At 42.3% G+C, this 17,224-nt stretch overlaps 1 protein-coding gene across 1 annotated transcript in view; it reads left to right on the top strand.

Annotated features, from left to right (window-relative positions):
* COL4A1 (collagen type IV alpha 1 chain) overlaps positions 1–17,224 on the top strand; it is a 221,258-nt gene that overhangs the window by 3,284 nt on the left and 200,750 nt on the right. The gene's annotated exons all lie outside the window — the stretch shown is intronic.

Genomic DNA, 17,224 nt, shown 5'->3' with positions numbered 1-17,224 from the left:
TCCCACTTTTGGCGGATCCAACCCCTTCCCCTTCCTCCGAGGCCCCAGCCAGGCCAGCAGCTGGTGGAGCCTGGCTGGGAAGCCTGGGTAGTTGTGGGAGCTGTGCGGACCCTCCACCTGCCCACGGTAAGGGGGGGCTTGAGAGAAGCCCCTAGCCCATGTCCCCGCCCCCAGGCTTTCTGGCCAGGTCAGGTGGAGGTGGAGGGTCCAGGGCTCCATGCTGGCTCCCCACAGCTGCCTGTTCAGCTCTTACACTGACCTGGCTCTGGCCAGGAGGTGGGGCCTTGGAGCCGCAGCCCGGCCATGGTAAGAGCTGCTCAGGCAGCTGTGGGGAGCCACAGCCCGGACCCTTCACCTGCCCTGGGTGGGGGCCCAGAGGGCAGGGACACAGGCTGGGGGTTGTTCTTGGGCCCCCTGCACCATAGGCAGGTGGAGAGTCCACCACGGCTCCCCACAGCTGCCTGCGTAGCTCTTACCATGGCCAGGCTGCAGCTCCAAGGCCCCATCCCCTGGCCAGAGCTGGTTGGGGTAAGAGGCATGTGAGCAGCTGTGGAGAGCCTGGTTCCCTCCACCTGCCCTGGGCAGGGAGCCTGGTGGGTGGGAATATGGGCAGAAAGCTGCATTCAGCCCAGCCCAGCCCACCCTGGGATGAAGGAGGCAGCCTCCCCAGCCCTGCTCCAGCTTCTGGCTTGGCTGGGGGCTGGGCCTCTGGGGGAAGAGGAAGGGCAGCGGCAGAGCCTTGGGGGAAGAGGAGCGACCTCTGGGGGAAGGGGCAAGGTGGGACTTTGGGGGCAGGGGCCCCTGACCACCTCACTTTTGAGAAGGCTCTGCCGCCCTGCACTACATGTGTAACTACAGTCACAGTGAAAGGCTCTTGCAGTGGGGAGCTACTGGAGCCTTTCCACATGACGGGAGCCTTTCACTGCAGTGGGAAAAGGCTCAGGCAGTGGGACACTACACTGCTAAAATAGCAGCGTAAATTTGGGAGGCACTGCTTGAGCATGTAGAGAATGGTGTGGGGTACATACACTCCTGAACAACCCCAGGGTAAGGCACTCTATTCTACTTTTTCTACTTGCCTGAGCAATGTTTTGCCCTCTACACTGCTATTTACACTTGTGCTAGGTAAGCATGTGCTGTCTGCACTCTACACACTGCTGTAAGTGTAGATATAGCCTAAATCTGTAGATGCCTAAACTCATTAAGCACCTACATTTTTGCTGTAAAAATTCTTTGGTGCCTACATTTCCGCCTCTAGGCATGTGTGTTGCTGCCTCATTCTAGGTACCTGGGCACTAATATCCCACCTAAGCCCCAGTGGGATCCACAGCGCAGGGGAAGATAGGCACTCCTCCACTTATCTTGCCTGTGGGGCCCATTCTGGTAGGAGTACTCAAAGGTCATCTACCAGATTAGGCCCCTTCTAAATCCAGGAGGAGGTGAAACCCACCCAATAACTTTTAGTCCAGTCGTTAGAGTTCTCACCCAGGATGTGGGATATGTAGATTCAGTTCTGCCCTCTCCATGAGGGAGAAAGAAATTGAACAGGAGTCTCCCTCCTTTCAGGAGAGTTCTCTAACCACTGAGCCACTGGATATTCTGATGTGGGGCTCACTCATTCTCTCCTGAAGCTTTTCCACTTTGGAGAAATAGTTATCGGGCCAGAGAGAAAGAAAGAGAATGACTCCATAGCCTGGTGGTTAGGGCACCCACATGGGAGGTAGGAAACCCAAAGTCCCCTGGCAACAATGATTCTTTAATTATTTATCCAAAGTGGAATAGCTAGCTTCAACAGGAGAGAGTGTGGGATCCCTACATCAGAATGTACAATAGCTCAGTGGTCTCCGAAGATGTGGGAGACCCCTGTTCAAAACTTTTCACCCTAGGCACAGGCAGGGGGGAATTGAACCTGAGAGAGTCCCACATCCCAGGTGAGTGTGCTAACCACTGGGTTAAAAGTTAATAGAAAGGTACCACTATCTCCTGTTTCCGTTTTGCATGGAGTGAGGCAGGTACCTATCTCATTCTTGTAAGAAGCAGCTTAGGTGCTGAGTAAGAAGGTGGCTGCTCTTACATAATCACCTTACACAATAGAACCATACTTCAAAGCCAGCTGTGAACAGGCATGGGCAGCAATACAATTAATGGCAGGATCGCATGCCTCAACTTAAAAGGCATGGTCTTGTCAGCTTCCCCCTGAGCACTGTCAGGTGGCTCTACTAAATGCATTTATTTATGGCACTCGGACCCAAATGTACCTATGCCAACGCACAAAGCTGCTTTTTTTTTTAAGCAAACCAAGCATTTTTTTAAATTTACCCGTAAGATCAGTTTCTATTCCAAAATCAGAGGGAGAACTTAAGTGTAAACAAGGGATTAGTTAAGATGTTGTGTTCAGATCAGGCTGAGTGACTATTCCCTTGAGTAAGTTACAAAACTAGTTTGTTTTATGGAACCCAGCAAGGGTTATCATTTGCAACACCCTCAAGGCTGCATTTTTCTTTGATGAAGTAAATCTGTTTCCTTATATTAGTATTACTTATCTGAGAAATCATTGTGATACAGAAATCCTAGCTACTTTTTTGATGTCTAGTCAAAGCCACAGCAGTTGCATCATGCATTTCTCTGTTTTCTGAAATGGGACTTAATGTCTTAATACTTTAAATGGTGGGGGAAATTGCCACTAGTATAAGCATGTGCAGTGCCAATGAACTTCAGTGAAGTGAAGGAGATGCTCCCACCTACAGTATATCAGCAGTGAATTAAGCAGTTTCTCTAAGATACAAATCCAGCTCCAACTGAGTTCAGTGGAAGTTTTGCTATTGACTTAATGAAAGCTAGATCTCTAAGAGCCAGATGTATCACTGTTTAAGTTGGCAGGAAAAGGTAGACTAGAAAAATGATAAAATGTTATAAGGATAGTGCTATTTCCACCAATGTAGTTAACACTGACGTAATGTTAAATCTCTGTTGTCAAGGATTTATTAATTTGTTTAAAAAAATACCTCAGGCTGAAATTAGACATAAAAGCTTTTAGCATGAGAGCAAATTAACACTTTCTGAATGTTTGCCTTTTCATATGTGCTTGCTGATAAGAAATGGTGGGCCTTCTAAAAGAAGCATTCATTTTAACGTTATTTCATTTAAGACAGCCCCAACAAATTGTAAGGATTTTTTGTTGCTATTTGTTTATCTTCTTCATGGTTTTATTGATTTGAGGGCAGGTAAGTACTGTAGCATTCAACTGTAAATATTTATGATTATATGCTCTGTAGACTAACTGTAAGAGCCAGCTGTATCTTACTCATTTTATTTTAATAATTAATTATAGTTCCTGGGATTGCATATATTAGTTTATATAACATATGGTTATTATTAGTCATGAATTTATATTATACAGGTGTTATAATTACATTACATGTGGGTTTTTCTTATACCATAATTGCATAATTTCTCTGTTATATTTAAAAAAGTGCTTTGCACTCATTCTACTTGTTCACACGCTCTTTAGGGGACATAGTGGAGGAGTACATGTGACAATAAATGGCTTTTTCAGGCTATTAAACAGACATTTATTCTCAAAAGCCATTTACTGTGGATAGACTCTGTCATGAATATTGTTCCTTTTATAGGACTAGACTAAACAAAGAAAGATTCAACAAGCCACATCATAAAAAGAAAAAAGACTTGCCTCATAAGTGTTTAGAAGGTCTGTTCCATTGCTTTCTCAGAATTTCCATTGATGTCACTTGGTGTAGCTCAGATGAATAATTGTTCTCATTATTCATAGCATTTACCATTAGAAAAGTCCTCAGCACCTTGTAAGGCAGGTCCAATGTGTAAAATTTGTCAGGCGGCTATAACCTGAACAACTGTTTTAGGCAGTAGCCAATGTAGAAAGTGAATGATTGAACACAGACAGCACTGGTAAGAACTTTAATCTCATTTGAATTGTCTGGGCTGAAATCCTTCTCAGTGATGTGATATAGAATTTTCTGAGGAATTCTATTAATCTTCCAAGAGTTCTTATGATGCAATATCTTAGACCTGTAAAGAATACAGTAACAAATGCAGTCAAAGTTATTAAAGTAAAATATTTATCAATTATCACCACCAACATCTTCTCTTGCAGTGTCTCAGATATTACAAGGTGATAACTCTTTTCAGATGTTGACTTAATGATGATTATGGTATAACTGGTTGGAAAATGGATTTTTTCCTACAGAAAATTAAAGGAAAAGGAAAATCATTTGTCAAATGTTGACTTTTAATCAAAAATTGAAAATTGAAAAGTTTGTTTTTAAATGAAAAGTCAGAATTTTCCACAGGAAGTAGATGCTTACTGCAAATTTTTTCAAAACCCCAGTTTTCCATACAAAAACAATGTAGATGGAAACATTTCAACCAGCTTTTATAAAGAATTACTTTGTTTGGTCATTATGGCAAAACACTATTGTGCTTTAACTGTCATAATTTAAAAAAGTGATATTTGTAGGCACTTCCTCAGTGTATTATTTACATCTTAGATTCCAGAAGATTAGAACAAAATCTGAGAAATGAAAAATGATCATAGGCAATTGTGAGATTTCACTTAGCATGTAACACTGTCAGTGCTCGCTTTTCAGTCTTTGACACACATGAATACAGTTAGGCAAAATAAAAAATGTTAAGGTAGAGCTTTAGACAATGAGCAGATGAGCTGCAAAGAATGCATAAGGACTACATTGTTCCTAGCCCTAATGCAGCCATGAAGTAAAGTAGGAAGAAGTAGAGATTCTCTAAAGGAGATAGTAAGCTGCACCTCTTTAAAGGGTGCAGTAAGTTTCTTCCCTTCCTTTCCCCCTACACGGCACCCCTCCCCCCAGTGCAAATTTGGTGTTCTAGAAGAAGGTGTGATTATGAATCCCAGTTCTTCCCAGGGCTTCACCTGAGGTGGTGATACCCCTTATTGAAGGCTCTGCCGAAATTCCATGATCTAGCCCAGGGATCGGCAACTTTTGGCATGCAGCCCGTCAGGGAAATCCGCTGGCAGGCCGGTGTGGTTTGTTTACCTGCAGAGTCCGGAGGTTCGGCTGATCACAGCTCCCACTGGCTCCGGTTCGCCGTTCCAGGTCAATGGGGGCTGCGAGAAGTGGCAGCCAGCACATCCCTCGGCCTGCGCCGCTTCCCGCAGTCCCCATTGGCCTGGAACGGCGAATTGCAGCCAGTGGGAGCTGCGATTGGCTGAACCTGCAGATGCCGCAGGTAAACAAACAGTCCCGGCCCGCCAGCAGATTTTCCTGACGGGCCGCGTGCCAAAGGTTGCCAATCCCTGATCTAGCCCATAGGGAACTTTGTGGGATGCACAATATCCACTCATGATTTTGAAATGTCTGGGGTCAGTAGAATGATGTCGCCTTATAACTTAATCCTGATATAAAGGCCAGTTCTACCACCCTTATCTAAATTAAGTACCACTGTACTTCTCATGTATAATGGAGCTACTTGTATAGCAAGGTAATGCTCTAACAATCAGTAACGTGGCAGAACACAGTCCATTAAATAACTACTATGTATTACATTACACAGAATTTAGTAATTTGCATTAATGCTTAGAACGGACATGGTAATGCCTGTATGATAACACCTCACCCTTACAAGTTTAATGAGGTTAACAAAAGTGTTACATACAGCTGAATCATAACCATCCTGTATCCTTAGTTTTCTGTGACTAGAGGTTGCCAAGTATGCCAGTAAAAATACTCATGAAGAAGGTACTTTCCAGTAGAATAAAATAGTTGGAATAGGTGTCTTACTGTAGACTAAATATGACCTTACAATATATACAACCCTAGAGTTTTAGAGAAGTGGCTTAGTCAATGACAGGAATTTTAATGCCTGACTGAAAATTTTCCCTTTCAGTATTCAGGATAGCTGGAGTCATTTCAAGGTGTCTTAATTCAAATCTGTATAGACTTGCAGTAAACTAAAAAGCAAGTGTGCTCTAAATAAAGTATAAAATACACATCTACCCCGATATAACGCGGCCTGATATAACATGAATTCGAATAGAATGCGGTAAAGCAGTGCTCCGGGGGGAGGGGGCAGGGCTGCGCACCCTGGCGGATCAAAGCAAGTTCGATATAACGCGGTTTCACCTATAACGCGGTAAGTTTTTTTGGCTCCCGAGGACAGCGTTATATCGGGGTAGAGGTGTATTCATTCATTCTTGTCTGACGTTACTGTTTGATGTATACAGACAGGTAAACAATGTTTTAATTTAGGCAGATATAAAACTTAGTCTTTTCTAGCTTTAACTAAACAGTCTATCTATCTATCTATCTATCTATCTATCTATCTATCTATCTATCTATCCACACACACCAATAAATATTAGGGTGCTTTGACTTTAAACATTAGAAATGAATAGTTAAGTGAAGGTAAATAAACACTGAAATGCCCTTGACTGAAGAGAGAACTCAGACACTCTAATATTAAAGTGTAAAATAGGACATTGCACATTAAAAAAACAAATCCTCAGTTCTGGTCCCTTCTATCTCAGCCCTGCATCAGCCTATTTTAGTCCATGTAGACTGATCAATGTAGTATTTGAGTGCCTATAAACCAGAAACTCTTTTATAGCCATCTGTTCTACATCATATATATTTCAGATATGGGCTACAAATCTGAGAAACCTTAGAGTCTTATTAGATCTCACCTGTGCTTCTTGACAATCAGGTAAGGACAATGGAGAGAAACACCTTCTACCTGTGATTTATCAGGTGATTATTCATATAGAAACTCCAACTGGAGCACAAGTGCTTTGTGCCCTCATTGGCCATTTGCTTATGGGTCCAGTCCAAAGTCCTGGTCCTGCTCCTAAACTTTCTCAGGCTAAACTTCCTCTTTGTTCATGATTCACTGACACTGCTGCACTCAGACACCAATGTTCCAGATTGGTGTCAGAGTGAAGCCCTCAAGAGTGGGAGGTAGTGTCATGTCAGTGGAGGGTCCAAACTGTGGAACTCCATACTAGTTAACATCAAAATAAGCTCAGGCCCACTCATCTTTCTCTCCTTTCTCTTTGTGCACACTTTTGTTGCTACTGTTTCTGGCATAAAGCCTCTTGCTGAGCCTGAGGAAGGGTGTGCATCATCAACAGAACAATGAAGCAGACAATACGTAAAGTGCTCTCAAATACACAAAGTAAGCAAACTGAAAAGGAAGGAGAAAAATACTATTGTGACTAGATGACGATAATCGGAAGATAAAAGAGAATATATTCTTCTCCTTCCTTTTCAGTTTGTTTACTTCGTATATTTGAGAGCACTTTTAAGATGGAAGTTTTCAAGAGGGCTGAGAGGGAATTTGAGGAAGAAATTGTCAAAGATCTAAAAAAAACCCCCAAGAAATACTTTCATATACAAGTATATCAGAAGCACAAAGCCTGTGAGAATCAGTGGGTCTACACTTGACTGCTAGGAAGCTAAGAGTATGCACTGTACTTGTAGCAGTGTCAGTCCCAGAATACTAGAGAGACAGGTGGATGAGGTAATATCTTGTATTGGAGCAACTTCTGTTGTTAAGAGAGACAAGCTTGTTTAGCATAAGTAGTTAACACATATTCTAAGGGACCATTCAAGGTAGAGTGGCTCCTTAACACCTTTGCAGTTCTAGGACAAAAAGAGGGGGTTAGTGGATTACAGATTGTTGTAATAAACCATAAATCCAGTGTCTCTGTTCGGTCCATGGTTTTTAGTGTCTAGCAGAGTTATGAATTGAAGCTCTTTGTGAAAAGTGTTCACCCATAGGTGATAGGGAGTTTTTGTCTTTTTTCCTTTTTCCTGTGTGAGTTCATTCGAGAATGTAGTGATTGTTTCATCCACGTAATTATTCTTGCGGCATTTAAGTGCACTGGATGACTTATACCACATTGTGATAGGCATGTGTAGGGCCCATGGATCTTGAAAGGTGTGTTGTGGAGGAGGTGTTGATCATTGTAGCAGTGGAGATATGTCTGCAGGTTTTGCGTCTGTTGTTCTGGCAGGATGTGGTGCGACTTTGAGTTGGTGTGTCCTGGAACAGGCCACCCAAATATCCAGAGAAAACCTGCTCCAATACAGAAATAAACCCCGCTCTGCCAGCACACCACTAGTTGTCACCTACCACCTCACACTTACACGGGAACCCATATGGGGTATCATTAAACAACTACAATCCATACTTGATGGAGACCCCATCCTGAAAGAAAGCTTTCCTGAACCACCTCTTCTGGCCTTCACACAACCTCCCGACCTTTGCAAATTCATCATCAGAAGCATTCTCCTCACAGACTCCGGGACACACCAACTCAGGCCCTGCCATAACAACAGGGGATTTTAAAACAGTTATTAAAAAACAAAAACAAACCCCTATATTGCCTTGGGTTGAGAGGTAAAGTATTATCAGGAATTAAAAATTGGCCCAGAGACCAAAAATAAAGTGTAGGAATAAATGTGAAGTCTTCGACATGGCAAAAGTTTCCCTGAAGCGCTATACCTGACTGGTGATGTTTAATACATTTATTAATATCTGGAAAAGGTGGGTAAGCAGAAAGGTGGCAAGAGTTGTAAATGACACAAATGACTTGAATTAGTGAAAATTAGAGGAGATGTAACAGGGAATTTGCAAAACCAGGTGAATGAACAGCATGTGGCAGATGAAATTATTGACTAATGCATGGTATGATACAGTGGGAGGAATACTTTGAACTACTCATATACTACTTGGTTTTAAGCTAATTATAGCCATTTGGGAGAAAGAGATTTGGGCATCTGTAAAAAAAAAAAAATCTCTGTTCATTGTGCAGTGGTGGTTTAATAAAAACCACACACATGCAAAATACTATGATCTACAAAAATGAAGTGGAAAATACTGAAAATATTGTAAGGCCATTATATAAATCAATGGCATAGCCATACCTGGAATACAGTGTCTCATTCTAGTTGCCATGTCTTATAAGAGAGAGAGCCGAAATGGAGGTCCCAGAGAGAGACTACAATGTTGATTAGAGGAAGGGCCTGCCATAGACCAAAGCTATCCACACATTAGGAAAAGTGCCCTTCAGCTCTGCATCATGAGAACTTGGAGTGGAGAGTGCTTTTTGTGTTGCAAAATGTGATGGATGTTGTCCACTTTGACATAGAGCTCTTTATCATTGACATACGAACTTTCCTCATGTGTCTGAGTCCGGTGAAGGTCCGTACAATTGTTCAAGAGTGTTTTCCTGTCTGCCAGCAGCTTATTATGGTCATACAAAACCCCCCAGGTCTTTTTTGGTGCTTCATTTGTCCTAACCTTTCTCCGATGGACACTTGAGCAGTGTCAATGAGTGAGCAAATAAACTCCCTCTTGAAAAATAAACTCCCTCTTGAATTTTTCTGCCAAGCTTCCCATCGCCTCATCTCTGCCCTTGTAACCAAACTGTAACCAAACAGGCTCAACTCCTAAGTTTTCCACCATTTCTTTGGCAGTAGTGAAGGCATCTTCAAATCTGTTGTGTCTATAGGCCACAACGAAATCAAGGCAGCTTCTCATCAAAGTAGCAGTGGTTGTGACGTCCATCGACTGAGTTTGTAATGTCTTGCTTACAACCTTTACTTGGAACAGGATATTGTGCCAAATCGCAATTGAGACCAGAAATTTGAAGTTAGTGATCTGGTTTGCCAGGCTTTGTACCTCATGCTGGATTCCGGCCTCAGCTTTACTCGACTGCGTCAGTTCCATCAAGGTGTCATAAACCTCAGTCACTTGGTACCTCACTGGCCTTATACTGTCAATGCGTCTCTCCCAGTGAGTGTCACTTAGTGGCTTCATGGTCGGATTTGTAACATTGTCTATGAGGATCTCCCACCTGATATTTAATGGTGAAAACAGGACATAGGTCCTTTGCAGTACTCCGAAGAGAGATACTGGATCTAAAGAAGATGACGCTGCATCTGACACAAACAGCTTGAGGGAATGGCAACCACAAGGTATGAAGAAAGCTCTTGGATTCAGCACAAGGATCCATGCCTGGATGCCACTGTTTCTTCTCTTCATGTTTGCGCTGTTGTTGTAGCCTTAGCTGCAGCAGTCCTGAAGCTTTATTTTATTCTTATTCAGAACGTTCATATACAGTTCTGTTAGGCCTTTTCCAGTAGAGTCGTCCACAGATTGGAAACAGATAAAGTGTTCCTTTTCTTGGATACAGCCATCCTTGTCGTCAACAAATCTTACTGTAAATGACATCTTTTCACTGTGACTAATGTTGGGAGTGCAATCCATTATTATGGCATAGTACTTCGCTTTGCCAAGCTGCATCAATATGTTATCAAGCGCCTTCCTTGCCATAAAATCAATCAGTTTTGAATTGTTTTGCTGCAGTAATGGTCCATAGCTTCTTTATGAACTACTCAACGTAGGTGCTCATGCATGACATCATCGTATTTCCCAAGGAGCTGTACCAAACCAAGGAAATTACCATTACGTTCAGTGAACAACTTATCTGACGAGGCCCGGAAAGCTAAAATATTCTTTGCAAGGAAGAGGGTAATTGAGATCTAACACTTGAGCATGTTCCTGCAATGCTGGGTTTCTACATTAATAATGTGCTGGCTTTCTGTGTCTATGCATTTATTCAGCTTGAGCCTGGACTCTACCTCCATCCATTTGGAGTAGCCCGTAAAATGACCGGGTGACTTTTCATGTTGTTTCAGAGCATCAGCTACGTTGTGCCAGTAATTGTACCCAAAAAGTGCAAGCAACGATTTGGCATTCTTGTCAAATATTTTGCAACAAAAACAAAACACTTTTTCAGTTGATTTTGAGTAAACTAGCCAATGCCGATTCAGTTTCTCACCATTCTTAAGCACTCTTTCACAGTGTGACTTTGAGAAGTGTTGCTTCTGCTCATTTACTGGAAATGTCATATCCTCAATTTTGTCCATTTGTACAATTTTGATCAGTATCGGTGGAGTTTGGGATCACACCACTGCAATCTGTGGTGTGCAGTTTTTCTTACTGCTGTTTCTGTCATCATGTAAGGCTGATTCTTTTTTATCATTTCTCTCCTTTTCTTGTGAGCCACGTTCTTCTTTATCATCATTCTCCTTTATACTGCCAGGAAAACTGGATGATTCTCCACCATTTTCCTCACATTTCCATTCCTTATCTTCAGGTAAATCTGCTAATTCCTTAGTAATAGGATTTCCATCATTTATGCTTCACTCCTCAATTTCTTCTGCACTAGGATGATAGACTGGGCTTTAGGCCATAGTAATGTTGTTTTGTTTCAGATATTTTCCCATCAAATTTGCCTCTTGCTGCAAAATAGATTGCAGTTAAGCGTTTCACTTCCTATACTGAGCTCCTGAAGGCTTCCCTATGGGGGAAAACAGACAGTATTAGGGAGAGTGAAAGTCTTATGTTCTACAATCTTAGAAAGTAATTGAACATTACGTATTAAGCATGGCAAAAGAAGTAACAATATTTCTTTTATACTGCTGCATAGATAGGGGTTCGATAGATATCTTTGGTGTCTCATTAAATATGTCCTTTATTAGTTGCCACTTATATTCTTCAAGTCTTAAAACACAAGTACACTTTCCCAATTACATAATAAAACAAGGCTCACAATATCGCAGCTGGGCTCTCACTTCACTTCAGTTCGTTCTTATATCTCACTGACTGACTGGTGATGTCCCACCCCTTATACCCATGAGGGCATGCCTGACCACATTCTTGGAGGTTCCAGGAAAATGTAGTTCTCAGAAAGTCTGGAAGATTCCATGAGAGAACGTTCTAGGAGGTTAGTGAAAAATGAATCCACATATGGAATACCTGAAACATTTTACTTCAAACATTCTATTTTCCCTTTGTCACTAACAACAAAAACAGCACCACGAACCTGGCTCCTCCCCAAGCCCAGCACCGCAGGTGGTCACTTGGGTCACCTGCTCCTAAATCCAGCCCTGATTAGAGGCATGGTAAATTGAATTGGGAGAAATTCTGCAGTACAATCTGTTAAAGGGCAGCACCAACTGGAGTGCCCTCATGCAACAGACCACTGCCCGACCCGTTTGCCTCAGTTTCCCCTTTCAAATAATAACAGGGCTCCACGCTAGGCTCTCTTACTTCAGTAGTACCCCTTCTTGGGGCAGGTCTATTAGAAAACATTGTGCAAATGGTCCAAAACTTAATTCCCAACACTTAGTCCATCACCTCAGTGCAAGCAGTCATTAAAATCCCAACAACTTATCCCTTGATGCCCCACATACCACATGTTGGTGCCTTCCACAATACCTGGACTCTTTGTCAGTCCTCCTCTGTCCCTCTGCTAAAACAGCCACCCTGTCCTGTTCAGCTGCACTGCTCTTCCCAACAGGAACCACCACAGCCTCTCTATTGGGATATCTTTACTAGAGGAGCATCCCTCACTTCCCCAGGCCCTCTCATTGTTCCCCTTGAGTCCAGCTCTCCGGTGCGCGACATCAACAGGTAAGCTCCTCCTCTGCTCCCGTGCCTTCAGCCCTCTCCATCCCTCAGCTCCAACTCTCCAGCTTGGAAGCCAGCAGTCAACTCCCTCTCCTGCCTTCCGCCCTCTCCAGTTCTGGCTCTCTAGCTTGGGGACACCAGCCCAGCAAACTCTTCTTGCTACTTTCCTGCCTTCAGCCTTCCTTCAAGAACCAGTGCTCTAAAGTAACCCTCACTCATCAGGTCTCTCTCAGCTTCTCCCTGGTTCCTTATAGCCTTCTGGAGTTGGCCTGCCCTCTTTAATTGGTCAAATGGGAGCGCTTGTTCTGGCACAGGGGAGCTGGACCTACTTCATTTACTGGGGCCAGCCAACCTGTAACATGCCCAAAGGACAGTTGTCTTGTGGATTGAGCATGGGGCAAGTGGTCAAGAGATGCAAGGACAAGTAACTTAACCTCTCTGTGCTTCAGCTTTCCTATCTGTAAAGAAGGAATAATAATGCTTTGTAGAACATTTTAAGTTCTACCAATGAAAAGCTTAATGTAAGTGCAGGTACTGTCATCCTCATTGGAAGGATTGTAGTTCATTCTGAATAAGACTTCACATTTATATAGCACCTTTACAATGATGATCTTGAAGAGCAGACAATTATGAAACAGCTAAGCTTTGAAGCACCCCAGGAGACACTGTCTTACAAGTGGAATGCAGCAACATGTTTAAGAGCACTGAGTACACCAGTTCACGTCAAGAAGTGAAGAAAAATACTAACCCCAACTGAAACTCTGGGAGGAATTTGAGTCAGTTGAATATAATTACTGGAGTTGGTATTTTGCCAAACTATTGGAGTTAACACACCTATCCTTGAAGAAAGGGGTTGTGGAATCTCAGATACACCTCTACCCCGATATAACGCGACCCGATCTAACACGAATTCGGATATAATGCGGTAAAGCAGTGCTCCGGGGGGATGGGGCTGCGCACTCCAGCGGATCAAAGCAAGTTCGATATAACGCGGTTTCACCTATAACGTGGTAAGATTTTTTGGCTCCTGAGGACAACGTTATATCAAGGTTGCAGTGTATTCACAAATGATCAGGGCCTTGGTTTTACATCTCATCCATAAACAGCACCTCTAACAACACAATAGCCTTCTAATGTTACACGGGGATGTTGGTTCACTACTTACTAAGAGAGAAGGGTACCACCAGCTGACTCACAAATACAACTTCCTGACGCATCTATGTTTTCCCTAAAGGTCTCCCTCCCATCCAGGAATTGGCTAAGCCAAGACCTGCTTAATGTGTGAGATTTGAAACCACAAAGCAAGGTAATGGCTATTCAAGGAGACAAAACAAGTGAACCTGGAGTAACTTTGAAGTTTTAAAAATGCAGAAATTATGATTTTCCCCTCCAAAAAAGCAAGTGCTGGGTCCCTTCAAGTATCAGCTCCTAGAATGTCACAACCTCAAATGCTAGTCAGGTGATCAGATGGGCACATATGGGGCTAAGTGGGTGCCTCACTGTGGATTTCTCTTTTTTGATAGTCTAGTCCTTTATGATGTGCTTTTATAATTTTTGCTGGGAATAATAATAATAATATAATATTAGATTTCAATATTGTATTTATGCTTCCGTGTCCATATTATGCTGTATTTTATCTAAAATGAAAAGTCACAAGTTTAGGTTTTGCACAAAGATCCTCAGCTAGCAGGCAAATCTTTCAATGAGAGCAAAACACACATTGAAATCAGTGGAAGATCTGCAGGATTGGGCCCCAACTTTTTATTCAAGTTTCACTTTGTAGTGGACTCTAAACATGTTGGAAATGGTGGTTTAGGAAAGACTTTTGTACTCTTTATGGGCTAGTGGAGATAAATTGAAGTGAACTGCATACACAATGTTCTTTGTCTTCTGGAGGGAGCTAGTTATGGAGATACAGCCTGCACCAGGGTTTTTGAGCCTCTCCGTACTAGAAAGGTTTCATCCCAATAGTTAATCTACAAAAGCAGCAATAGGAAGAGGTCAGAGTCTGGGTAATAAAAGATGAGGAGAACCTTGCCAGCTTCCAAAGTGAAGGTAGTTAAGGAAGAATCATGTTGAAAGGCTCATGTTTTTGAGACTCCCTGGTTCACATCTGTATTGAGATTTGCTGGAAACTTCAGATGAGCTTTAGATTTAATACTGAACTTTTTAAAAGCTGCCAGAAGTTTAGTGTTATTCTTAAGTATTTTGTTAGCAGGTCAGGACCCATGGCAACTAGCATTATCAAAAAAGAGCAGTTTGTTCTGAGCCTTTTGCTCTGCCCCGCCATTTCTCAATGCAACCACCTTGGAATTTATAGTCTTCTCTCTAACTACATGTGAGGTCTAGTTTTTCACCAACACAATCTGTTTCTTCCAGCTAAGGTGCCTTCTATTACAGTCTTCCTACTGATTAGAACAGTGCATTGATACTGAACCACTCTACTAAGGGATCAGGCATGTCAAAACATTTAGTGGAATGGAACACATTTTAGGGTGTTTTCATGTAACCATTATTTGTTTATATACATGCGTAGGATGTGATTTTCAGAAGTGCTCGGTGTTAAATTGATTTACTTGAGAGCAGAGCCAGGCCGATACTAAGCACTTTTAAATCTCTCTCCTTCAGAGCAATAGCCACATGCCTTTTTGGAAGCAATATGTAATTTTGTTATTTGTAGCAGGTTCTGTGATTCAGCATATTTCCTATGGTGCTTAGCTCAGAACAAATAATTAAAATGCTTTATACTTTTGGAATACATTTGCTCCAGACAGCTAAAATGGTTCTATTGTAGCTGGAGAATAAAACTAATTTGACTGTGTGCTAATTTTTGCTGCACAGCTGCATGCTGATTGTGTACCATAAGTATCAGTCTAATGCTCACAACAATAAGTGTTTAGAGTCTAAAAGTATTTGTTTGTTAAGACTGCAACTCAAATAGGATTGTGGAAATATACTGGTATTGATTGATGAGACATTATATGATCAGGAAATTCATATATTAATGAATGTATTGGTGTGCACAGTGTATATATTAAAGGAAGCGGAAGTTAAGAGAGAGATGTCTCAAACATCCCAGGAATTTGCAATTGTGCTGGTAGCTATGTGTCCCATTTATGGCAATGACATGTCTGTTATCTGTTAGTGGAATAAGAAAAAAAAAAAATTCTGACTACCCTGCAATATATGGATGAATGTGTGAGCAATGATTTAGTACCAAAACTCAGAAATTTTAAGTTAGTTGTAATTAAACAGACTCTTTAAAATGCATGTGTTTGTGGAAGGGTGGGCCGGGGGATTAGAAAGAATTATCCCAAAGAAATGCTTGAAATACTGCAATCTTTCTTAAGTAAATTATATGATTCTTCTGTTTGTAACTAAAGTAAATATCTTTTCCTTTACTTTATGAGCTCATTAAGGACAAGGGATACAAGATTATTAGAGACAGAAACACTGGAGAAATCAACATGGCTATATTTGGGAATAATATATGGAATGACAGGTGAAGCAAGGAAGAAAATGAAAGATCAGGGTATTGGGGTCTGGGAGGACTGTGTCTCTGCTTTGTGCTAAAATGGAGTACATTAGCCCTTATGCATCATAGTCTTACTGTTTGTAACCTTTTATTAATATTTTAAAAACTAAAATACTATTTCCCATTATGAACCTTAGTGAGATAAAGAATGTTGTTTTGCTACTAAAAATCTTTGGGCCAAACTCTGACTTGAGTCACACCCGTAGGCATGTGAAAATATTGGAGAAAAATCAAACAGCATAGTAACGTATCATTCAAAGGGGACACCTTTGTAAACGTGCTCTGATTCACACTGGCAAAACAAATAGTGGATGTAGCTTTTGGCATGTTTTCCGGGAATGGTGCTGTAGGATAGACTGTGTAGAGGATGTGTTCTTGAAAATGTGGATGTGTCATGGGCATAGAAAATTTTTGTGTGCAGACCCATGAGACCTGTGCAATAATTTTAGCTCAAAGAGCTTAATCCTGTGAAGTACTGAGTACTTCCTAGGAGATGCTGAGCGACCTCAATTCCTACTGAAGTCATTTCAGTAGGAGTTGAAGGTGCTCAGCATTTTGCAGGATTTTGTCTGACTTGTTAAGGAAACCAGTGGAGTTGGAATTGGGGAAAACAGACCAATAGGACAAAGACAGGGAAGATTTGTATTAAAGTGCTAACATCATAGGAATGACCTTGTGTCCCTGGAGACTCCAGGGGACTGTCACTATGGATTGGGGGCCCAATTCATGGTTGCCTTACAGCCCCTTGGTGCCATCATAGCCATTGCAAAGGGGCCACAAAGCAGTCACACGGGCCCCTGAATAGACTCTGATGCAGAACACTTTTCGCGGGTGCAAAGCTGGCCCACACTGAAGCTGGCAGTGCAGGGGCCATTCAGGGATGGGCATGGCTCCCTGTGCTGGGGGCCAAACCAGGGAGATGCAGGCCATCTCAGCCCCTGCACAGACTCATAGGCCACCATAATGATGAATTTGGCCCCAAGTCAACAATTGGGGTGTAAAATTAATCTTGCCCAGCCATGTCTGTTTAGAATTCAAAGCAAGCCAAGTATGGTATACAATCTCAGTTTCATTGCATTCTGCACATCTTGAGGTACAGGCACCCAGGGCCGGTGTAAGGAAGTTTCGCGCCCTAGGCGAAACTTCCACCTTGCGCGCCCTCCCCCTCTAGCCCTGCGGCAGCTCCCCACCCCCCCC

This window comes from Terrapene carolina, unplaced genomic scaffold (genome assembly GCF_002925995.2).
Source record: "Terrapene carolina triunguis isolate 2854851 unplaced genomic scaffold, T_m_triunguis-2.0 Scaffold21, whole genome shotgun sequence".
Classification (NCBI taxonomy): Eukaryota; Metazoa; Chordata; order Testudines; family Emydidae; genus Terrapene; species Terrapene triunguis.
Note: the sequence above shows the minus strand (reverse complement) of the source record. Positions and strands in the feature narration are given on the sequence as shown.